Consider the following 26620-nt stretch of genomic DNA (forward strand, 5'->3'; position numbering starts at 1 on the left):
GCCTCTTTGAAGCTTACACTACCCTGGTACAACAAAATATTGCATGGATTTGAATGCCTCTTTGAGGTTAGAGTACCGTGTCACAACAAAATACTTCATAGGTTTACAATGCCTATATCAAACTTACTATACCATCTCAAGTTACTTATAACAACGAATGTATCGATTGTAATAGTAATACAATTTGTGCATTGTATTTTTTTGTTAAATGTGAGGCAATATTTTTGAACTTTGGCAAATTGAGCATCTTGATGTTTGATCATTGGTGTGGAGAGATGCATGCAGGTATAGCCCATAGTTGCAACCTTCCACAATGAAAGTTGTAACAAATATGAGCGCATATTTCAATGTCACTTTCAAAATCTAGGCACATAACGCACCTTCCCTTGCATGCACCCTCATTCCATGGCGCAACCACCAAAATTTAGAACACATCTTTCAAACATTAGAGTGAAGCCTTAACAAGGAAGGGTACAACCCAAAATAATATTCAAGATTGCCTCTAGTAACAAGTATGCGATTGTTATGTGTCCATTTCTTGTCATAGAACTATGTATAAGAAGATGTAATCAACCATCCTCATGTAGGAATGGTTCTTGGTTAGAGGGGGTGCTGAAGGATGTTGTAATGTTATACTTATTAAGAGCTCAACATATCACTTGGAAGAAGTGAAATTGGTTGTGGAGGATAACAATCATTCCTCCCACCCACCCAAGATAGATTAAATGGACATTATTGATTCTCAATTATATATACATCTATCAAAGCTTCAACTCCTTCAAATACAACTATTATGATCATGACACTTGATCATCCCTATCACTTTTCCATGATCCAAGGTTACCTTCAATATAGACAATTGAGGCTTAACATCCTTGATGATTTCCTTCTTGTTTCCAATTAGCAACATATCATCAACATATTGTAGCATGACACCAAAATGAATACCAATCTATTTGGTATATGCACAATGATTAGATATGGTTTTAAAAAATGCAAGTCCTAATACATAGGTATCAAATATTTGATACCAAATGCTTAATGATTGCTCTAGGTCATAGATGAACTTCTTCAACCTACAAACCAACCCCTCCTTTCTTTTCACTGTAAAACCTTTTGGTTGTGATGTAAAAATTTCTTCTTCAATATCCCCATGTGGGAATATGGACTTCGCATCCATTTGTTCTACTTTAAGATCAAAAGCAATAGCAATAGATAAAAGAAATTTAATGGAAGTTAACTTAGCAATAGAAGAGAAAATCTCACCAAAATCTATCCCCTTCACCCACAAATATCACTTTGCTACCAAGCAAGATTTGTACTACATTTTACCTTCTACAATAAACTCCTTGAACACCCTTTTGCTACAAACTAGTTTTTTTCTAGCAAACAACTTATCCAAAACCCAAGTCATATTTTTATCCAATGCCTTCATTTATTTAATTTACTTTCCTTTGTATCAAGTGCCTCCCTTACATTTCTAGGATCGTCATCAATAGTAGATAAAACAAAACCAAAACGAAAATTTGGTGGACTATACATTTTTGTTTGCCTTCTTTCTTGAACTGATCTTGACAACGGGGTTGAGATTATTCCTCATTTGCTTCGTCCTTTTACAATGAGTGGAGTTCACTATTTTCCAACTCAAAATGCTTATGGTTCCACTCTTGTTTTCTTTCCTAATTTGGAGGCCGTTTAACCTCCCAAAGACTGTATTATGACTATAAACATTATTCTTTGTTTTTCAGTTTTTCAGTTTGTAGTCTTTTACACAACTTCTATACCTAATAAAGATACACTTCTTTGCTTAATATTCCAACTTCCTCACTTTTTTCTTTACGATATGCACGTAAGTAGTGCATTCCTCATGCGGGATTTATCAACAAGAGTTGATGTAGGTGATCTATTGATCAAGAAACATGTAATTTATACTAGGTTTTCCTAGAATTACCTAATCCTGCATGATTGGGCATACCTAGTAACCTAAGTAATTTATTTTTTAGCAAATTATCTCAGATCTATTGAATAAAAGCACAACTGGGATCTTAACAATACTAAACAAAAATATTTAGCGGAAGCAAATTACCCAATATAAATCACATAAGCACACAATTTTTCTAGTCAATCGAACAATTCTTCATTAATAAATCAAAACCTAATCAAGCTCCCTTACTGCAAAATGACCCCATAAGGAAGTGAAATAAACAACAATGAACCCAGTTCTAATATAGCTGATCAAGCCCTAGATTTGTCCTAGGTGATCTCGATCTCCCTTGCTACTCCTTGCACCTTTCTCGGGCCCAACACAAATGAATGAAAGGTCCTTCTTCAACCAACTACTGAGATCTCACTCTCATTGTCTCGTGCTCAAGATGTTTTGTGCCTTCTCCCTTGTGCTAGCCTTTGTTTTATAGGCTTGAGTTATGACCAAATCCACAACCCTAATCATCAAAGTGATTGACAATTGAGATTAGATCTCACCTCACTTGAGATTGACAATGATTTATCTAATTCACTAATGCAAAATATTTACCTTTCATTCGATTAACTAAGTTTTGTCTTGTAAAAGAAATTGCTTCAATCACTAAGGTGATTGCTAAAGTTAAGGGTGTATTAGGTGACTTCCGCATGCCTAGGCACTTAGGCTTGTGCAAAAGTCCCTGCCACAGTTACAAATGTCAACATTCCCTCTTAGAGAGGGAGGTACTTCTTAAAGAGACACTTAGAATAGGTTGCCCCTCCGATATTGGCACAATGTCCTTCTTTAGAGGTTTTCTCTCCCTAAATGTGCTCCTAGGAGCCTCACATGCTCTTGAACATGCCTCAATGTCTAAGCATGTTGGTCGGTCAACTTGTATAAGCAACTCTCTCCACCACCAATGGCCACTATTGTGTCTGTGCTAGACTCCTCTAGACGAATGATCACCTGCCCATTCCCAAATCTAACCTCAAATTCTCTGGAGTTTGTCCTCCATGAGTGATATTGAGAGCAAGTTCTTCTTCAGTCTTGGTATGAATACCACATCCTTGGCTTCCAACGTCCCTTTTGAATTTAGTTGAAACTTAAGAGTTCCAACACCCTCCACTTCATATTTGGCATCATTACCAAGCTCCACATGTAAATTTGAGTCACTGTCCTTTAGACTATTAAATAGCTCCCATGCATCTGCCATATGGCATGATGCACCACTTTACAGGTACCCATCACTATTGGTTGGTAGATAGACAGGAGACAAATGAGAAGTCCTTCTTGAACTTCATTGCAAACTCATCAAGCTGAACCTCTGCTGATGCTACTCCCTCTCTAGACACTATGGTGCGTATTACCCACTCTTGTGGCAACTAAAGTACTTGATCTTGCTCAAATCTCTTTTCTTCCTTCACTAAGAGGTTGCCCCCTCATTGTGACCTTTGAAACCCTTTCATTTTCCATTATTGGGCATACCAATCAAGGCTAGGTTCTCCTCTTTATCTTTGTGCATGTTGGCCTTAGACTCCTATTTAGTCTCTTTAGGGATGCAATCATTGCAAAGCCTCTTCTTATTAGGAAGGTGCTCCCATGCACATATTTCTTTGACAAATGGTTCCCTTGACTTGGGAAGGCCATTTAGTACCACATTCATGAGCTCTACATCCTCCACCTTCTCCCCAATTTTTGCAAGCTAATCCTGTGTCTAGGTGATCCTCATGAAGTAACTGGTAACATTATCAAATTTTGACTTATGGATGGATTTGAGCTTATTTCTCAAGATCAGCTTCCTGTTTATGTTACTCTGGAACAGGTCCACTAGAGTTTTGTACATCTCCTTGGCTATCTTCTTTTTTTCCAAGTGAGGAATTAGGTGATCCTTCAAAAAATCCATCATGACATGTTGAGCTCTAATGTCCTTCTTTTCATGGGTTGCCAATTGTGCTAGATTTGTTGTCGATTGGATCTTCATATTCACAATCTCCCAAAGGCCATTCTCCTTTAGCAACAAGGTAACCCTTGCCTTCCGTGGTAGGAAATTTCATGCTCCATCTAACTAGTCCTTGAATCTAAGACAAGTCACCAACATCTATAATTTGATAATTTAACCTTGTGTTTAGTCCTTCAAGAACCCACAAGAATAAGTTGTTGGTTTATAGATCCACTACGATCTCCTGCGGATCTATGTTTTAGTCCTTTGAAACACCCATAAAATAATTTGTTGCTATTAATTCCCCCACTGATACTGTTCCTTGTCTCCCTTTGAAAGGTGACCTTTGCCAATTCTATTAGTTATACGACCACTTTCCTTCATACTCACTGCCAAATCTAGCCTCTACTGTACACTGTGCTACTACAACAACTATACCAGTGATTTCTAGCAATTCCTTTACCTGTATGGCCACATTTGTTCTATGAGACCAAACCTTTTCCTCATAGCATGAACCTTTGTGTTGTATCCTCACAACATTTGCGGTTGTTTCTCTATAGCTTGTGTGCACAACTTGGTTGTTGCTACCTTGGCTCACCTACCGACCCTGCTCTAGTGATTGTCTCCAATGGCATGACTACTATCACCTTGGCGGCTGATCTATGTAGTGATTATTTGTTTTTGGGCATTTGACCTCCGCTTGCGTCATAGCTATGTTGCACTCAAATTGTCAAAGTTCCAGGGAAGCGGAAGTACCAACTTTTTCAACAAGGATCAGATCACATATTAATAGTCCATGTATCATGGTCATCCCATTCTGCAAGTTATATATTGTAAATGATCTTAGTAAAACCTTAAGTCTATGTAACAACCTAGGTAAACCTATAATTTGATGACAAATTCCATCGTAGGAGCTTTTTTAACCTTGTTGATTACCCAAGTTTTTAAACATGGTTAATTAGAAGAGTTTTTTCCCTCCAGCTTAAACCCCAAAGCTAGGGTGAAATTTATTGTTAAATTATTAGGTGAGTCCAAGTGTTTTTAGTTGAGTTTGATGTAAAAGTGGGTTGGGAATAATTTAAGCTAATTCGCTTAATTATTTTATTAAAAATCACGTGGTTTACTATATCATATTGTGTCGTAGATGTGTTATGTGTCTTGAGCATCTAAGCCAAATATGTATTCACTCATTGAGTCTTGTAAATGAAAAATCTTATGTATTAGAGGGTTGGAAAAAGAATTAAATCCCCTCGTGTGTAAATTAATTATTTTTTCTAGCAAAATAAAATTAAATCCAAAGACATAAATTTATTTAATTAGAGTCAAAGTACATTGTCTTGGGTCTTAAAAGAGTCAAATTTTAAAGGTTTTCCACCAAGGGAATATTGTATATTTCAAAAAAAATTGGTCCCTTTGACCTTGGTGGTTAAAGCAAAGTCAAAATAATTAATTTTTGAGCTAATTAAAATGGAATTAAATGATCAATTCAAAAATTCCGTAAAATTAAAAAGTCAAGGGCCAAGATTAAAAGATCTCGAAGCCTTTATCAACGGCCAAGATTGTTTTGACAATGATCAAAGAAACTAGCCTTTATTTTTCCATTTGGAGGATTTATCTATAAATTAGAGAGTCAGATGAGTCTCTGGTCATCTTGATCTCTAGCTAGAATTGCTACTGAAGCATTTTGTAAACTATTGTGACATTGTCCCGTTGGGAATTATTTTTTCTACTATAATAAAAGACTTTGGGGTGCAACCCGAGGTGTTCTTGTTTGTTGATCTGTGGTATGTATTGACTACGAGCTTCCTATGTGGTGCTTCATATTATTATTTTGAGATAATACATAGTGTTTGCAGGTACTTAATCCTTGGTCTCCAAGTTCACAATTTGTGGGCAAGGGTTACTTTGCCTGGATCCTTAATTTTTATAGGGTGTTTGAATCTTCACTAAGGCTATAGTGAACATAAATTTTCTGAAGCGTTTTAGCCATTCTTTCAAGGAAAATATGTTGATTTGCGGTAGCAACAGATGTGCTCAAGCCACGAAAATTAGTGGAGAGGCTAAAGCACATGGGATCTCCAATATCCAGAAATGGTTTGGGCAGATTCTAAATAGTTTGGGAGATATTAAAATAATTAATATTTTTAATGGAGTCCCTAAGTCTAAACTTAGGGAAAATAAAATATTAATGTGAATTAATATAAAACTGTGTTAGAAGGGTCCAAAAGTCATGGATCAAGCCGGAGTTAATCTTAGCCATTGATTAGAGACTTAATTTTGGCCGTTGAATTGTCAACGAAAAAAGTATAAGAGGAGGCTTGAGGGTCACTTGGAGAACACACTGAGTTGAGAAAAAATTCAATTTTCTGGGGCAGGGTTTGCTGAGGGAGTTGCAGGAGTGATTAGAGTTGCAGTTGAGGGGCAGTGAATACAGAAGCAGACAGGTAGAGATAGTACCAGGAGAATCAGCGCAAAAGCCGAGAGAGAGAAACGCAGAGCCAGCCAGGGCTCACGCAGAGGCAACTAGGAGCTGCGCAATGCCTAAGAGAGCCAACGTGGGTGACGCAGAGGCCCTAAGGGTTGACGCAGTGCCTCTAGAGGCTGACGCAGGGCGAGCTAGGGTGACATTGGGTAGATGCTGGGCTAGAAAGGGCTGACGCAGTCCCTAGAGGCTGACGTTGGGGTTTTCGTGGGGCAGATTGGAGCTGGGAGTTGTCAGAGTGTTTATCCGGGGTTTCAGCTGGAACATTTGTCTTCGACTGAGAGGTACTACTGCCGAGATTATTCTCTGTTGGGTGAACCGGTTTTGCCACCTAGATTGTATTCTGAAACTGCTTAATAATTAAAACCCTCAGATAGTTGCACCTATTTTCCCACATTAGGGATTTCCAGGGACATTGGTCCAAAAACAACGATGTCATTTGTGTGCTTGTTTTGTTTCCTTCAGTTGATGATTTGTAATGTGTTGAGCATGTACTTGTATTTATTTTCAGTGTTTACGTGGTAAATAACTTGTTAATTAATCAGAACAAGTAGGCAGAAATAAATCAAAAAAGTACATGAAGGGTTTCTAACAGTTAGACTTAGAAATTCCAACATGGTATCAGAGGGTGGTTGTAGATCACAGGAGAACTGAGGACATCAACAGAGCAGAGTAGTAGCAACAGAAAATAGCTGCCCCGAGTGACAAAAGTTGTTCCTAGCAGAGAAGCAGCAAGGAAGGGGTGACGCAGTGCCTGCATCATCAAGTTTGAGCCGAGAAGAGGATCAATGCAGTGGCAGAGGGGAGCAAACTCGACCTACGTAGTGCCCGGTCATCTTTCTCAGTCAGGAAGGATTGACATGCGTTGCCAGGAGGTGCAGATTTTGTTGGTGTTGGGATTGTGCAGAGCCTAGAAGCTCTAACCTTCAGTTTGCTGGGGCTTAGGAGGTTGTTAGTAGTTGTAGAGTGAGGTTGGTGGGGTGTTGTAGTTGGAACAATACCTAACAGGGCAAGACCAAGGAGGAGGGAGTTGCTGTCGAGGATTTCTAGCCAAGAAATCCGTCCCAATGGTGCAGCTACACTAATGATCAGAGTGGGGGCATCTTGACATTGGTAGAAGGGTTTCCAGGAGGGAAATCGAGGCTCAAAGGGAGTCTCACCAAGAACTTCCAGGAGGGAAGTAGAGGAGCAGCGAGATGGCAGTGAACGGGGTAAGAGACCAGGACAGACTGGGCGGAGCCTCAAACTTCGTAGTTTGAAAGGCCAGAATTTTGTCCGTTCTAGACAGGAATCGTGTCAAGCACTTCGCCTTGAAGATGGTAGCGATCCCAGTTGACCCAACTGAGAACAACAAGTACGAGGAGGCAATGGCGAGGGCCAAGAGCATCATCCTTGACGAGGTCAAGGACCATGTAGTACCACATATTGCCAAAAAGGACACAACAAATGAGATGTGGGAGGCCCTAAAGGAATTGTACTAGCATACTTCTGTGTAGAGAAGGATGTTACTAGAAAATCTGTTGCGGTCATACCAGATGTAGAAGGGAGAAAAGATCGACACCTTCCTCGGTCGATTAAAGGAGATCCGGGATCAACTGACTTCCATAGGGGTCATGCCGGATCAAGAATTGATGGTGAGAACAGCCTTGAACGTAGTCTCTGATGACGGGAGGTGTTTGTCGAGAGCATACTGGGTAGGGCGACCCTTCCAGATTGGGAGAAAATGTGGGCGGCTCTTCGCCAAGAAGAGATCGGAAGGCTAAGCAACGCGGGAAGCAGCGGCAAGGGGATCAGAATCAAGAAGGAGGAAGAGGAGGATGCTGCCCTGGCATCTGACGGAACGCAGGAGAAACGGAAGAAGAAGGACCTCTCCAAGGTCAAATGCTTCAACTGTTGGTAACTGGGTCACTATGCGAGCCAGTGTCGGAGGAAAAACAACAAAAGAGAGGCTTTCGAGACCAAGGCAGTGCCAGCAAGGGCAGAGAAAGAAGTGGAGACAGATGATGACTGTGCCATGAGTGCTCATGGGCCACTTGAGAGGAAGTGGGGAGACATCGAGCTGTAGTCAGACAGACTACAGGCAATGAGGGGCAGGATCCTTGAGGTCCCCAACCTCTTGGGTTATACCTTGCTACGAGAGCCCCGAAGAGGCGTAGTAGGACTGGCGGATGTCGATAGAGACGGATGCAAATGGAGTGACAGAGGGAGCTACAGTGCAAGAGTCCCAAGACAACATGAGGCAGCAGTGCGAGATGCACAGAGTTGCTGCAGCAGTCCAGAGGTCAGAGAGGGAGCACTTGTCAGTGATAGAGGGAGCTTCAGTATCGGGAGTGTTTCTAGCCTGATGAAGATGTCAAAGTAGGGAGATCTGTTACTTACTTCTCAGTAACTGAGTTGCAGTGCAACAGTGAACAGTGGTAGTGCTATGGGCAGCACGATGCAGCATGGTGAGAGGGGTTGCGGTGTAAATGCAGTAGTGGCAGTGGTAGGGTCATGGGTAGCAGCATGGATGCAGAGGGAGCTGTCATACAGATGCAGTAGTGGCAGTGGCAGGGGCATCAAGCCTAGCATCAGCACAGGGATCGATGTCGGATGATCAGAGTGATGCTCAGTGAGGAGTATTACTAGAGCACCTTTTTCGCTAAGAGGGAGTGTTGATTTGGGGTAGCATCGAATGTGCTCTAGCCGCGAAAATTAGTGGAGAGGCTAAAGCACAAGAGATTTCCAATACCCAGAAATGGTTTGGGCAGATTCTAAATAGTTTGGGAGATATTAAAATAATTAATATTTTTAATGGAGTCCCTAAGTCTAAACTTAGGGAAAATAAAATATTACATATCAGATTGTGCTCTAGCCACGAAAATTAGTGGAGAGGCTAAAGCACATGAGATTTTCAATACCCAGAAATGGTTTGGGTAGATTCTAAACAGTTTGGGAGATATTAAAATAATTAATATTTTTAATGGAGTCCCTAAGTCTAAACTTAGGGAAAATAAAATATTAATGTGAATTAATATAAAACTGTGTTAGAAAGGTCCAAAAGTCATGGATCAAGCCAGAGTTAATCTTAGCTATTGATTAGGGACTTAATTTTGGAAGTTGAATTGTCAACGAGAAAAGTAGAAGAGGAGGCTTGATGGTCACTTAGAGAACACACCGAGTTGATCAAAATTTCGGATTTTTGGGATAGGGTTTGCTGAGGAAGTCGAAAGAGTGATCAGAGTTGCAGCTGAGCGGTAGTGAATATAGAAGCAGAGAGGCAAAGATAGTTCCAGGAGGATCAACACAGGAGCCGGGAGAGAGAGACGCAGAGCCAGCCAGAGGTTCACACAGAGGCAGGTAGGGCTCACGCAGAGGCAACCAGGAGCTGCACAGTGCCTCAGAGAGCCAGCGTGGGTGACGTAGAGGCTCTAAGGCCTGACGCAATGCCTCTAGAGGCTGACGCAGGGCGAGCTAGAGTGACGCTGGGCAGACGTTAGGCCAGAAAGCGCTGACGCAGTCCCTAGAGGCTGACGCTGGGGTTTTCGTGGGGCAGATTGGAGCTAGGAGCTGTCAGAGTGTTTATCTGGGGTTTCAACAGGAACATCTGTCTCCCACTGAGAGGTACTACTGCCGAGATTATTCTCTATTGGGTGAGCCGGTTTTGGCACCCAGATTGTATTCTGAAACTGCTTAATAATTAAAACCCTTAGATCGCTGCACCGGTTTTCCCACATTGGGTTTTTCCGAGGACATTGGTCCAAAAACAACGGTGTCACTTGTGTGCTTGTTTTGTTTGCTTCAATTGATGATCCGTAATGTGTTGAGCATGTACTTGTATTTATTTTTAGTATTGAGCATGTACTTGTATTTATTTTTAGTATTTATGTGGTAAATAACTTGTTAATTAATCAGAACAAGTAGGCAAAAATAAATCAGAAAAGTACATGAAGGGTTTCTAACAGTTAAACTTAGAAATTCCAACAAAATATCATGAAAACATTATTTTCTCAAAATGTATTTTAAAACCCATGTATATTTTGTAAAATAATGTTGTAATATTAATTGTAAATTATTTTTCCAACTTGGGTTGGGGTTTTTTAGATCTATTTTGTATATATTTGGGGATTGCGTGTTGTAATTTATTTTTGCAGGTTGGATCAAGGAATCAAATGGAAGAAGAGCTAGATCTAGGTCTTTGAGGGTAAGATTTAGCCTCTTAAATTTTTTTGCATGGTTCCCACGGAAGAATTTTCAGAAAAATCATAGAGCTGAACCATAAAAAAAATTTGAGCAAGGTTTTCAAGGTTTTCAGAGCTCCTAGGCTCGGTTTTTTCCTCCAAATCCCCAACGTCAACTCTCTGGCCTCTTGTGTCAACCTTTTCAGCCTTCCTAAGGCTAGTCGTGACTCTTAGGGGCTGCGACCTCCCTTCCTTACCTTAGCTGCAGGCCCAAAAGGCCTTGCGGCCTCCACTTCGGCCCTCCTAGGCTTGCCTCAGGCCCTTCATCCAGTTCCCCTCAGCCTCCACTCCCTTTGTCCTCCTCCGCCTTCTCCTCTTGGCCTACGCTCCTTCCAACCACTCTTTTCCTTGAGCCACAACCCTAGAAGGGCTTGCGGCTGCCTCTTTTGAGTCCTCCCAAGGGTGGCGCAGGCGTAAGGGCGTTAAAACCCTAGGCCACAACCCCTTGAGTGTCTTTTTGGCCCTCCTTAGCCCAAACAACAAGCTCTTTGGGCTTGCCGTAAGGCCTATTAGGCCCTTTACCCTAGCTGCAGGTGTATTGAGGCATTTTTCCTTACATTTTGGCCTCTCTCTCTTGCCCTCTCTTGGCCCTAAATTGACATATGCTTATCTCTGAAATTTTTCTAGACTGATTGTGGTTGTATTTTGTAGAGAAAATTGGCCTAAAAGCTTGTGTTTCAGGTATCAAGTCATTAGACAAAATTTTGTACAAGTTGGGCTAATAGACTTCAAGGCCTAGGCCCTAAGGGTTTGATCTCCTAACCCTTATCTCTTCATTGTTTCATTTCAGGAAGCAAATTAACTCATAGCAGTGGTGAAAATATCCTAATTGTCCTTGAAATTCATCTGAGAAGTTGCTTGACATACTAAGGAATAAATTGCATAAGTTGGTTAATCATGGATTGGCATGAATCTTTAAGTTTGGGTAACTAATATTTCTGCATAATAAGTCTGATATAACAGTGGTAAATTTCACATTTGAAAGGCTAATCGATCCAAATTCTTATGTTGGTTAAGTGTACTTGATAGTTTGGTTTCTCTCCATCATATTAGACAATCATATGCACTTCGAATTTGACATCTAAGCTAATTTACCTACTGCTGTCATAAAATCTCTTACTGCTGTTATAAAATCTTTTACTGCTGTCATAATAGTCATTACTGCTCATAAAGGAATCATTGGAACATAAAGTACACACATATTTTCGTAGCTCTATGTTTTTGTTACTTGTTCCTAATATTTACATTGTGTAAGTGACTAACATTGTGTTTCCTTGTGAGTTTATATGCTGCAAAGTTTGTTCACATCTAATAAACTCACTCTATAAGCACATTTAAGATCTTTGGTTTAATTACATAAATTGTTCCTAAGTGGTATTGAAATAACTAGTTTCGCTTGTGGTGGCAATCGTTGAGTAATTGTCATAATCATAAGAATTTTGGCGTCTTGATGTGTTATCTTAAGCATTTGGCATATTAAGTTCATTAGTTATTTGTCATCTTGTGGAATACCGTCGAAGTTTACACTTGTAACTCTAAGCATCTGTCTCGTTTAAGGATTCTCAAGTACTCTTGCTATAAGAAGATTCTCACTAAGTACTTAAATAACTCAAACAATCTTAACTCTAGACAAATCTCACTCATAATCTTTTGCATAAGCGTACTAGATCTAGATTGCACTAACAAGTTACCTCCTAGCATAAGCTAGGTGTTGATTTTTGTAGCATGGGATGTGTTCTAGCCACGAAATTTGGTGGAGAGACTAGAATACATGTATTTTCCAAAACCCATAAATAGTTTATGGAAATTCCACCTAGAGATGACTTAATTAAAATAATTAACTTTTTTTTAATGGTTTCTAAGTCTAAACTTGAGAAATCTGGTTAATTAAAGGGTATTAATTAAGTCATGGTGAGAATCTTCTAGAAGAAGACATGGATCGATTTCTAGTTAATCTTAGCCATCGATTATGTTTTAATCTTGGCCGTTGAAGCCTCAACGAGAGATTATAAGAAGAAATTTGATGGGGGTTGGAGAACACACTTGGAGCCACCAGGAATTCGATATTGCTGGGAAATTGAACTCCAAAGTAGCAGTTGTGAGTTGTCGGAGGTGATTCAGTAGTTTCGAAGCAGTGAGAGAGGGGTAGGGATAGTAAGGTCAGAAGGAAGTTTTTCCAGTCCGGTGAGTGCATAGTAGAGAGACATCGTACTCCACATAGAGTCTAACGCAGTGCAGAGAGGCAGCTTAGAGCTTTAGAGGGAGATCTATACTCGTTGAGGAGAAGTTGAGTTTCAGAGGCAGGAGCAGAAGTGGGAACCCAGAGAGCCAAAAAATCGAGTTTCCAGAGTAGTAGCTGATCAATAGAGTGAGAGAGACACTGGTCCCAGCACGCTGACATAGAGGCAGCGAGGGGCAGCGCATCTTGAGCTAAGGTCAGTGTCGGATCACCGGTGGAAGTGAGATTTTTCTCACTAGACATCTGTCAGTTATTTTCTTTGCATGGATTGCTAGATGTGAGCATCCATAGTCTTGTATGGTGTTTGTTGTGTGTGTGCATCTATTCTTCCAGTATTTTTATTTCTTCCACAGTATTGTATTTGTGAAAGTTGCAATGTATATGTTTCGATATTTGCCGTAGGAAATTGCAAGTAATTTGTTTGATTAATTTAACAAATGGAAGAAACATTATCAGTTGTTGTAGTAGGATTCGCGATCACCAAATTTTCGCATGGTATTGAAGCACAGATAGAAGCGAGAGAGCTCAGTAGCAGAAGAGAAGGAGGTTCGAATTTCTGCGTAGGAGCTGTTCGAAACCCTCAAAGATACAACACAATCCTTGGGCTAGGAGGGTCGAGTTTTGAGGAAGGTCTATTTCTCTGAGTGAGTCGATAGAAAAATTAGATTTTCCAGATCAAAGCTTACCAGAGGTAAAAGGGAGCAACAATATTTTCCTTGCAAAGCAGATCTTTAGCTGGGACGCAGATTTTGCAGTAGTGTGCTAGTGCAAAATAGCGTGAGGTGGAAGGAAGAGCACACACTGAGGGAATTCTTTTCTCAGGGAGCTTCTAACCGAAAAGTTAGATTTTTCCTAGTAGAACAGCAGTAGTTGTGAGCAGATTTTTTCACTCCAGCAGGGAATGCATAGAGCCAATCAGCAGCTGTGCAGAGGAGAAGAGGAGTTCGACATTTGCAAAGATGGCCACGAATGGGCAGGATCCATGGAAGAGCAGCAAATTAGATCCAGTTGCTGCAGATTTCTCACATGGATCAGTATCCTTGCTACAGGAGCCCAACAAAATCAGTAGCAGGAGGATCACAGTGTTAGCAGACGCGACGTTATTAAAATGACAGTTGCATAGCTAGTTGCAGTCTGTTTCTGGAAGTCAGTTGCAAAACTAGATGGAGTGACACAGGCAATGTGAATTGTGCACTTGCAATATGCAAGTGTAGTTCCAGCCAGGAGATTCCCAACGCAGAGCTTCACAGTCCAGTTTCCAGTGCAAGAGGACTGTGTGAGTTGCCAGGAGGGAGTAGAAAGATTTCCCATAGGGAGATTGAGACGTAGAGGGAGTCTATCTTCAAAGGGAGCAGTCCTATGGAAGCTAGTACTAAAGAATATGGGGAGATCAGACTCATTATTGCAGTAGTTGCAGCAACAGTGCAAAAGAATCAATAGAGCAGTGGCAACCGCAATATGAGTATATCACATTTCGCCATGTTGGCAACCATTCCTCCAGAAGTGAGGTGGCGTGATTTGGTTTTGTATCCCCAGAGAGCTACAAAATGGGTAAGATTCTTGAGAAGGTCCACCTCATGAATCAATACCTTGCTACGACATCCCATAGTATGCAGTAGCAGGATGGATCAGTGGCAATTGGTGCAGTCAGGTACCAAAGTGACAAATGCAGTATCTAGTAGCGGTCAGATAATGAGCAGCGTAGAGTGCAGTTGGCACAAAGCAGAGTCGGCAACAACGTAGAGGCTTCTGTGGCAACGCAGAGTCTAGCAACAGTCGGGACTCAGGTGATAGATGCATCATACTAACCACAATTGGTTTAGCATTTTGGATGCTTTTTAGTTGCAGTTGTTGCATGTGAAAATTTCTAACTTGAAATTCTACTGCAGCAACTGATTTATTTCACCTACTTGTTATTCACAATAAGTTATTTATGAAATTCCTTCAGGAAATATTAAAATAAATTCTACTGCAGTTATCACATAATTGCCTAGAGAAAATACATGCACAAGAACCAATCACATCAACACAGTTGTTTTTGGACAATTGTATCTGAAAAAACACAATGTGGGAAAACCAGTGCAGCAGATGAGGGCTCTATTAATCTTCAGCAGCGATTGCTTTTACAAGGAATGATTTTACAGAGAAACTGAAAGAAAACACCTGAGACTTTCCCTTTGAGACTTTCTGACACTTTGGAGACCCTGCTCCCACTCCTACGTCACCTCTGCATCACTCTGCGTGGCTCAGCATGGCCCTGAGTGGCTCTGCTTTCCTCTGCGTCAACCTGCGTGAGTGCTACATCCCTCCTTTGGACTACGTCTCTCTATGCACTGTCTCCTAATGACCTTGTGTCACCTCCTCCTTAGTGACTGCCTGCTGTTGGTGCCCGCCTCTTCCTCCACCCTGCAACTCTCCCTCTGAAATCGATCTCCTTTACTTGAGAATCGATTTTCCTAGAGATACTGAGTATCTGCCTGTTTGTCTCCAAATGATCCTCGAGTCTTCTCTTATACTTTTCCTGTTAACGAATCAACGGCTGAGATTAAGTCTCTAATCAATGGCTAAGATTAAAATAGACTTGATCCTCATCTCTTAGAAGTTTCTCACCCTTATCTTTATTAATACCCATTAATTTTTTTTTGCCTAAGTTTAGACTTAGGAACCCATTAAAAATATTAATTATTTTAATAACTCCTCATCCCGGTGGAATTTCTCAAAACGATTTCTGGGTCTTGGAGATCTCATGTGCCTTAGCCTCTCCTCCAGATTTCAAGGCTAGAGCACATCCGTCGCTGCAAAAAATCAACACTCCCTCTTAGCAAGGAATGTGCTTTAGCAATGTTTCACTATAGAAACATCAAACTGATCTTCTGCATCGGTACCTGTGCTGATGCTTGCGCTGCTACCTCACATCCCCTGCACTGCTGCTTCTTGTACTGCTGCCCATGACACTGCCACTGTGATTGTTGCATCTGTATTGCAACTCCCTCTCAATATGTTGCATCATGCTGCCCATAGCACTGCCACTACTAACTGCTGCACTGCAACTCCTGAAAATTATCCATTTCTGCTACTGAAATGGATTCTTTACCATCCCCATCTTCTCCTTGAAATAAACAAACTTTGTTCTTTCTAGAGCCTTGGTGAGGATGTCTGCCACCTATTTTCCTGTAGGAGTGTACCTCCACTGTACTGGTCCTCGTTGGACACAGTGTTTGATAAAGTGACCCCTGATATCAATGTGCTTCGACCGATCATGAAATTCTAGATTCTCAGAGAACTTGATGCCACTCTGATTATCACACATAATCCTGGTCGCTTCCATCCTTCTCTTGGATAGATTCACAAGCAATTTCCTAAGCCATATGGCTTTGCACAAAGCTATGCTAGCTGCCGTATATTCTGCTTCAGCTAAGCTCAGAGCCACGGATTTTTGTTTTCTACTACACTAGGAGGTCATTCCTGATCCAATGTTGAAACAATACCCAGTTGTACTTTTCCGATCTACTGAACTTCCAGCCCAATTTGCGCCAGTGAACCCACTCAGCCTCATGTCATTGCCTCTGGTGTACAATAGTCCATGATCGACTGTTCCTTGTATATGCCTGAGAACAGTGTTGATAATATCGATATTGGCAAAATATCGGCGAGGGTCCAAAAAACCTCTTATCGGCAATATCGGCGAAAATATTGGCAAAATATTGGCAAATATCAACAAACATAAAAAATGCATAATATATTCATTTTTTTTCTTGAAATTTTTAAACATATAAAGCAATACCAACATGAAATAAACACATTGGCACATAAATATGAAGAAAGCACTGATATATATGATGTAGTGGATGTAAAATAAGAATGATACATCAAAGGCGATACCAAATCCTGCTAATCCCTGATAATTGTCCAATCAAGGACTCAAATGTGGAGAACCATTACAAAATAACATCACATATATAAAAGTATCTCATCATCATGAGTTATAAACTTGTATGTAGCAAAATAAATAAAATTAGCAGCTACCTACTTGATACCAATGCCTTCTCCCTAGCAGCTATCTTTATGTCTTGTTCAACAATTGCTTCAAGAGCTTTTTGTATAACCTTCGCACTAGAAACCATACAAGGCATTACATCATGTGTAGGGAGTTTAGACAGATGGTATTTCAATCACGCAACCCCTCCTGACATCTTCGCCCCACACAATTTGCATGATAGATATGCCCGATTTGCCCCACCAACAGGCTCCTCATACTCCCAAAATGGGTCCAAGGCTTTTGGCATATTTGTAGTGAACTAATTCAAACCTTGGGCATAAAAAAAAACAAAAAATTGGCATTAAACCCCCCAACACAAAAAATAATAAGTAATAACCACCTCATATAAAAAATAATTACTACATTATTTGCAATGTGAATGAAAATTAGCAATGAGAGGGTGCATAAGAAAGTTGAAAAAAGAAATGAAGCTTGTTGTTCAAATATGGAGAAAACCCTTACATTGGCTCATGGCATGAAAATCATAGCAAATGGAAAAAAACAAAGAAACAAAATGTTGGTAGGCAAAGAGGCAAGAAATCATAACCCTAAATCTATGAAAAAATCATTAACATACGGGTTTTTAAGAACATACCTGTTAATGGAAGAAATGAAGTTTGTCTCACTGTTCTTTAATCTTTGATCCACAAAAAATTCATAGTTGGTGGTGATAATGGTTGTTTGATCCTCAATCCCTCCTTGACAACCACCACAAAGCTCTTCCCCTTCCTTCTCCAACACTTAGAAATTGAAATGAGGGAAAAAAAAGGCAAATTTCCCTTTTCTAGCCATGGCCCAGGCGGCCCGGCGATATTTTATATCGTCGCGCAATATTTCCGAGATATCGGCAAAATATTGTGATATTTTCTCGACGATATTTCAGCTCGCCGAAAATATCGTCATATTTCCGATATTCTTTTTCTTTCTTTATAAAGAGCATACAATGTAATGATTACAATTAAATCAAAATTAAGATAAAACCTAGTTACAATTTTGAACACCTTCACCCTCACCTGGTTTGATGCCAAACTCTATGGGCAGTGATAACCTCGATGACATGGCATGGATCCAGACGTGGTTCCATTGCGGAACCTTACCACCACCCATTGCTCGTCATGAGCCTTAGTGCTTTAACCATGTGTTGGTGGCAGTAACAAGAACTGTCGTGAAACTATCCTATCTATTGAGGTTGTTTTTTGACGAGATCACACTCATTCTCGAGCAATTGCCTTTCTACGATGTGATTGAGGAGTCCACAAGATAGATGGTTTGCAAGGGCTTGCGTCCTTCTGAAGATTAGCGCAAGGGTGGGTGCGAGGGGGGGCGTGCAAAGGAACCACACCAGTAAATTGATAGAGTATATGGATGGATGAGATATATTGCTAGGGGGCCTTGCCCAATCTGCAAATTAGGTATGTACCCCCCCACCAACCACCTTTAATTGGTGGAACATGCTTATCAGGTTTGACGTGACAGGTACAACGAGGATTTGGTAGTGGTCACGTGGATGCCACGAAGGGGCTTGGGTGACATGGATATGCCTCTAATGACATTATAGAGCCACGTGGATGCCACATTGGAATCCCTTGTTGACGTGGCATTATCTAATTATTTAACCTCAAATGGGCATAACTTTCATTGCAGGAGTTAGATTGAGATAAAGTTATATCACTAGAAAGCTCTTGATGAGCCGAATGCAATGGTAGTAATTGTTTTGAGTTTTGACGAAGTTGGAAGAACATGATTTTTGTAACCCCATCTTAATAATAGACCTTGGAGGTTGAGTTAAATTATGTAGTAAGGCCTCCCACAGCATCAGTGAGTACAAGGGGGTGGGAGGGACTGTTACAAGGATCTCACACGAGATAATATTATTTTATTGTAAAGGAAGATGAGCAACACTCTATATAAAGAGTTTCCCTTTGTCATTATCACTCATGGTTGAAATTTTGGAGCTTCCACTCATTGGAGGTTAATTGACATATTTTTCTTGGAGCATATGGTTGTGTAAAGGTTTGATATAAATGATTGTTGTGAATTCTTGAAACTTCTCTATCTTGGTTCTTGTATGGTGCATACAGACTAATGGTGAAATGCTTAAATCTTCTACAAGCTATCTAGATTGATTTATTGAAGGGTTTTTCTATATTGGAAGGAAGAAATTCTAAGGTAATTTCCTCTCCTTCTTCCTTTGTTAGTTTGGTGCCTTGTTTTTTCTATCCATTCTAGAACCCTAGCAAGAAGTATTAAGTAAGATTATAAATCCATATTTGATCTTGTTGGTGAAGGTTGTACCCTTTAAGATCCCTTCTTGTTGGGCCTTGATTTCTATTGTTGATCTTGATTGGATGAGGCAATATTCTTCCTTTTGGTTCTAATCTCATGGTTCCAATCCTTGAATGAAATAGGCTAATCCTTAAGAGTTTTTCTTCTTGACTTCACAAGGCATTTGATTCACCTTGACTCTGTTTTCCTTGTTGGATTTGACATTGAGTTCTACTTCCTTCTATCACCTATTTTAAAACCCTAAAAACCTAAAGATATGTTTTACTAAGGCTACTTTCACTTCACCTTGTGCTTCATTGCGTAGATTTAGTAATCTTACTAGATAACCCCTCAAGCCAAAGGAGAGTTGGCCTAAAGTGAAGAGGATAGGTTCTTGAGGCAGTAGTTGTGACCGTGTTAATAATCCCCCCTTAAGTTGTACCTTATGGATTAGGTCTTTTATCATTATATACAATTTGATAAAAGGCATGGAGACTAAACAATGGATATGAAACATAGTTGGAGTAGAATAAATACTTTGTGACATAACATCAAAAGTAACTAAGAGAATATTAGTAGGAAAGAGAGGAGAATGCTTAGTGGTAGGAGTTGCTTGCATTTGGAAACTTCAGAACTGCTTTATGACATAACTTCAAAACTAACTAAGATAATATTATTAGAAAAGAGAGGAAAATGATGAGTGGTAGGAGGTTCTTGCATCTGGAATCTTTAGAAGGCCTATGGAATTTTGACAAATTCCTCATTTTTAGCTTATTAGAGACAGGTTGACCCTCATAAGACTCATTATTTGTCTTCTTAGATTTTCCATTATGATAATTTTTTTCCTTGGTGACAACCAACCTCTAGTGGGTAATTGCCTCTAATTAAAGAAGATAACACTTGAGCAAGACTTAAAGAAGCTTGACTTGGAGAAACAAAAAAGGAAACTCGGTTGTCCTTGTGCCTTAGACTAAGTTTGTTTTTGAGAAGATTGGCTTCAAGTTCTAGTGGTTGCAATCCTTGGGAAGAAGTATATCCTATGTTGCACGAGTTTCCAGTACGCAGGTACTTCGGCTACGGGGGAACAAGTATCTAGCACGGCTAGAAGCTTTGCCCAAATTTATAGGAAACGTCAAGTTGGGAGTGGCAATAATATAATATATTAAAATTTAATATATATTAAAAATAAAAATAAAATAATGAATTTATTTCCATCCAAAACTTGCCAATTAAATTCCATCTTGCAATGAAATATATAAAAGATTGAACTTTGAAACACGGTCAGAAAAAATCAAAATATTAATCAATCAACAATTTTCTAATGAAATTCCTTGCCAGCAATGAAACATGTGGAACTCCCAAACTGAAAAAAAGGCTATTATTACTTGAATATTATGTGATCTCATGCAACACTATATTATATTCAACTTCGAAATTCAAGTTTGGAAATTTATAAAAGGAAACTGAGTAACGCACTACTCTTTCTCTTTCTAACCATCACTGTAATTTGTTGAATCTTATCAATAAAGCTTCAAGATAGACTTCAATAAAGTAGACTTATTTGCAATTGTTGAACTTCAAGATTTGCACCAAAAGCTGCCAAGGAATGATTGGCAATTGTTTACATTTTGTTGAAACATTTGCTACATCTCCATGTCTCTGTTGCTTTATAGAGCCCATGCAGTCCTGTCCCCTGACCTATCATGTATCACTTAGAAAATAAACAAATGGTACCTTCTATGCTTAAAATAGGTACTCGAAACGTTAAAATATGTTGTAGTGAAGCTCCTGAAAGGCTCCATAGTACCCTTTGAAGCTTCCGACGATTTTGGAAAGATTCCTACCAACTCCCAAGATCCTAGGAGCGCGGGAGTGTGGGGTATGTGCTCTCCAATCCCTGTGAGCAATACCTGTGTTACTATGAGTATATCTAAAGCTCTATGCTTTTGGAACCTTGGGTGAGATGGTTAAGGTTGAGGGACCTTGACCATCTAAGCTCAAATCACCACCTTCATGTCCCAATTTCTAGACCATATTGAAACCTTATCAAACATAGGACTAGGTCTTGATTCTTCTATAGTTGCTTCCAAGGTTTTACCCTCCTAATTAGTAGAGATTGGTGCAAGATTTTAGACTTGTTATTGCTTTCTTCATTATGATTTTCATCATTATGGGCGTCATTCCATCTTGCGTCAAACTATCCATCACTTAAACAAGGAGAAGCAAGAAGGGTCTCCTATTTGTAAATATATATTGACCAAAAGCAAATAGGATAGGGAGATAAGCCACCTACCATGGAAATATTCTTCATCGACCTTGACCATGTGTGTTATGTACTCTAGAGTGAAAATCTTAGAAGTCAACACCTTGGCAATATGTAAGGCTTGAATTTTATACCACGAACTTTAATCACTATATAATTTTCAAGAAAACACTAACTTCCCCTTCTAAGTTATGATACCAAATGTAATAATTTTCTATTATCCTCGAGTATCCAAGGGGAGTTAAACCCCCATTACAAGGTATTAACAAATTTCAGCAAAACAATCCATATAATCTTTAAACCCAATCCTAGTGATATTAGTTTACACAAGTAATGTCCATTCTATGTTTAGATTAGGTTTTCCTGAAGAGATTTTCCTTTAAAGACACAACTCTTGAAATTTCCAAGGTTGGAGAAGAAGAACTAGAAAACTAGAAATGTGTAAAACCTAAAATACATAGTGGTAGAAAACCAAACGAAGTTAATGTCCATAGCTTCAATTATATGCCTAAGTTTTTAAAATAGAGTATAGATTTATTGGAGTGAATTTCAATCAACATTTATATGATATGAAATTTGTCTTATTAAACTGAGCTAAGTGAGGTGAATTTTACAATACAGTGTTGAGGAGATTGTAACATTCATCCCATGTCTATAAAATTGACGTCAACATATGTCAGCCCAATATAAAATATTATACAAACTAAAAATATTCTATGTTCAGATTAGGCTTTCTTGAAGAGATTTTTCTTTAAAGACACTGACTCTTGAAATTTCCAAGGTTGGAGAAGAAGAACAAGAAAACTAGAAATGTCTAATGCTTGCAATACCTAGTGGTAGAAAATCGAACTTACTTAATGTGCATAGCTTTGACTATATACCTAAAATGTTTAAATAAAGGATGAGATTTATTGGAGTGAATTTTAGTCAACATTTATATCATATGAAATTTGTCTCATTCATTACACTGAGCTAAGTGAGGTGGATTTTACATTACAGTATTGAAGAGATTGTAACATTCATCCCATGTTTATAATACTGGCATCAATATATGTCAACCCAATATAAATTATTATACAAACTAAAAAAATAATAATAGTAAAATAATCTAGACTAGATAATACTCATTCACAAATTTGTATATACATAAAAGCGACAATATAAAAACCAAATCATATCACTTATTATAAGAAGAGGAATACAAATTGATTATGTTTGGCACTGTTACCCATAAAATGTGGGTAATCCATAGGAGAATTTGTTTCTCCTCATTTGACAACCATGCAGCCAACAACCCTATGATGGTCTTCAGATAACATTATGCTAGAGTTCTCCAATTATTGTTTCAGTCAGTGCTCTCACCCATCTGGCATTCTTCTTGAAGGATGGTGGGTCATTTATTAAGAAGTTCTCTAACCATTTTAGCAATCATGTGTGTTCATTTAATGTTATTGGCATGTTTCCGCTCAAACTAGCATGGGACCTAAAGGAGATCCCTAAAGGGCAAATTCTAGGCCAAGGGCAACAAATGGAGACTTAGCCCACTATCACCTCAGCAAAGGCTCCCTTCTATTTACGGAATTCATTGATGAGAGGAGACCCGGTATATTATGGAATCATCGATGAAGGATAAGTCAATGAAATGATATGGAGTGACCTAGACAATCCCTTTCCTGGAAGAGTTAGAAGGATAAGGTTTGCTTGCTTCCTAAGTAAAGTACAATGTCTTCTAGGGAAAGAAAGGAGGATTCAAGGGTTAGGTTTATGGGATATCACTGATGAAGGAACTTCCCAATCCCTAAAATCCTTATTATAGTGGGTATCCCATATGGTTCTTGAAGAATTATCTTTTCAAAGGAATGGGACCATACAGGACCAAGTGGACCCGGTTTAGGATAGGGGGAATGAGAATAGCAACCAATGATGTTCTTACCCTAGACAAGGTGGGGGAAAGGATCAAAGAAAGATTTCTCACTTGAAGGTGTTGATTTGATCCTATGAGGTACTAGCCTTGGGGATGTTATGGAAAAGTTTGATCCCCGGAGCTAGGGCTTGGATTTTCTCCCAACTCCAATGTCGAAATGGCTTCAAAATTGGAGGAGACCTTGGGGAAACACCAACGCAGGAGACCCTAGGAGATCGAACTTTTTTGGGGGCTAGTTTGTCAGGAAATTGATGCCCTGGGTGCCCCAACTTGGCTAGACATGGAAGAAGGTGAAAGAGTGTGATTTTTGGTGACCACCTTTGGTAGATTAGTGCCTTAGTCTTTGGGAAAATGGCGTCTATGATGAATATGAGTAGGATTTCTTGGTTCCCAGTCAAGGAGGCCTTAAGACCACTTTGCTAGCCTTCTAGGTCAAGGAGAAGCAATCTTGCAGCTTTTATATTTCGATGCACAAAGGGAATAGCTTATAAAGGTCAAATTCTTTGATAAAATTACCCCTAGGAGATTTCGTTCATATTACATGGCCCATACATTGAGAGATGCTATAATAGAGACAAAATTCCACAATTTTAAGCAGTGGATGCATGCAAGAATTAGCCCTAGAACAACGAAAATCTCAGTCCAATGTATATGACAAAGTAAAACAATAATAACATTAAAAGCATGTACTTACATGTAACAAAATATATCCAACCATTCACAATTGACAAGAGAGAAGCTCCAAGAGAAGATAGACCAATATCCACACATCAAAATTCATCCATAAAGCTCCAATTCATCCTCTAGAAAAAGTGTGAAAATCTCCACAGAGAGAAAATATCCAATCCAAAGTGATCATGAGAAAAGGAACTCATCTCACTTGTATTTATACACAAATTAGGAGTTCGAATTAGCCTCCTTGGCCTACATAAGCCCCCAAAATAAAATAATGTTCTAATAATTCAACTTTTGGTGACAAGCCCACCAAACTAGCTCATAAATGAAAGAGTAAGCCTCTCAAGAGGTCAAATAATAATCTATGCATGTCGTAGGGCCCTCTAAGAGGCCTAATGAGGTCCATGGGTGCCACAATGAAGAGTAGGACCCTCAAAAGCAGTGGACAAGAGGTTGGCCACTTTTAATAACCTGTGTTGCTCCAAATGACATGTGGGGACACACAAGTGTCCTCATGGGTCTCCAAACAAATCGAAGATGCCTATATATCGTCTGCAAGGGCTAGGATGACGGTGTAGATGATGCCACATCATCATACAAGTCCTGGATCATCTTCCAAGTGTATGGTGCAAATCTGGGGCCAGCTGGGCATGATGGATCAGGTGCATCTTCTTTGTCCAATAAGTGAACCACGAGCAATATTTGAATGGCTGTGGGGATCCATGGAGTGTTGTTTGTTGTTGTGGAGGCCCATGGTTCTCAACATACACCCTACAAGTGTCAATGTAGCCCTCTGAGAAATTAGGACCCTGTATAGGGAGTCCAAACCCAAAATGGAGACCATATGCAATCCTGCATAAGATCCAATGCATCCCCTAACCTTCCATTACAACAAGTCATTAGAGAAATCAAGTAAATGAGCTTACCAAATGACGGACCATAGGTGGGGACTTCATAATGGCCTTCCCTTCCATAATGAGCTTCAGGATGTGCCAATGTCTCGTAAACTCCAAATGGGGTTAACCAATGATCCTATTAGGTGGTTTCTACTTCTAAAGGGGATAATATAGTTAAGGTACATCCTACAAAAGGTGGTGGCATGTGACAGATAGGTGAATGAAGTAAGGGATGAGAAGGGGCAACCTTGGGTCACATGCTGGGGTACAAGGGTAGCTAATAAGAGGGAAGCCTACACTTGGGTTTATAATGTATAGGAGGGAGAAATTGTGGTACATGAGGTGCCCTGACCTTGAATTTTCCGCCTTTCTTTATATGCTTTTTGCCTTTTTATTATTTTCTTTGATTAACTGCTCGGAGCTCAAGGAGTAAGAGCATGATGTATAATATATAGCAGTGAATACCCCCTTTTAAGGTGGGGCGATTCATCGCCCCTCATGGGTTGCGACAATCATGGGTTCCTATATGATGAACGAAGTTCATAGAACCTGTAAGAACTAGGGTGATGGCCATGATGATGGGGTAGAGCTCATGTATTGGCTTTTGCCCACGTGCTAAATGTGTTTGTCCCAACCATTTTTTGCATTTTGTGGTACATTTTCCTATTGAATGTGGCCAAATATACTTTTTTTTTTTTTTAGCTGCATCAACCTCCGGCCTTCATTCTAGGGTATTACCCAAGGTGTGGGCCAGGGGAAGGGGCAAGCTAACTCTATGTGGACCCGAGTGGGAAAAATAATGAATGGGGTAATAATGAGTGGAAATAGGTTAATATAAGCAGATAAGGCAACGAGACCACACAATCGAAATTGGGGTTTCTCATGAAGTACTATCCCTAGAGCCAAACTGTCAATAAAAGAGATTCCATGGGATTAGAATCCAAGGTTAATACCCAAAAAGGGTCTAGGGGAAAAGAGGACAGACCTAGGTCATTCTTTCCACCGAATCCCCTCATTAATCCATGCCCATAAGTGTCCATGATAAGCAAACTACAATGCTCAATTTCCAAATGACAAGGCATACCTTTAGGTTCGAGAGGCCCACCTTCAAATATACGATCATGGCAGATGGGCAAGGGACCACATGGCTGACTTAGGTGGCGGAGAAATGGCATGATGAGCTAGCTGGTGGCTGCAAGGGGTTGTTGGCTGCCGGCTAAGGACCATCCTAGAGAAAAAAATTCTCCTAGGGATATCATCCACAAATTGGTGGGTAACAAGGCACATTATTATGAATCGCGTGATTGGCTGGTCTTGACTGCATCCCTATTCTGATACTTCACCTTGGAGGTTAGTCTTTGACCCTAGTCCAGTGGGACCTCCTATGAAGCCTTACGGTTTAGGAAGGGCACTTTTAGGGATGTACTTACTAATATAGTGTGTCTAGGGTAATCCATACATATCATTTTGTATCTCTCCTGATTATCCATCTCCATTCTTTGGGTTGATAGTCATTGGTCATTGGTCATTGGATTGGCACACTATATCCACATCCTTGAGTCAGGGCCTGAAAACTTGGCCCCGAAGGTCGTTGCAGCTAAAAGAACGATAAAAACATATAAAGCCACAATAGAAAGAAAATATAAAATGCAAAAGATGGTTGGGACTTATTTAGTGGCGCAAATGCCTAGCATGAGCTCTACCCCCCTCATTAGCCA

The 26620-nt window shown here is 39.8% G+C and overlaps 1 pseudogene across 1 annotated transcript in view; it reads left to right on the forward strand.

Moving 5' to 3' along the window:
* Positions 1-26620, forward strand: part of LOC149194940 (IAA-amino acid hydrolase ILR1-like 5) — a 222442-nt pseudogene that overhangs the window by 180981 nt on the left and 14841 nt on the right. The gene's annotated exons all lie outside the window — the stretch shown is intronic.

Source organism: Pinus tabuliformis, chromosome 2_2 (assembly GCF_031772625.1).
Source record: "Pinus tabuliformis cultivar Carrire ecotype Pingquan chromosome 2_2, CPIR1, whole genome shotgun sequence".
NCBI lineage: Eukaryota > Viridiplantae > Streptophyta > Pinopsida > Pinales > Pinaceae > Pinus > Pinus tabuliformis.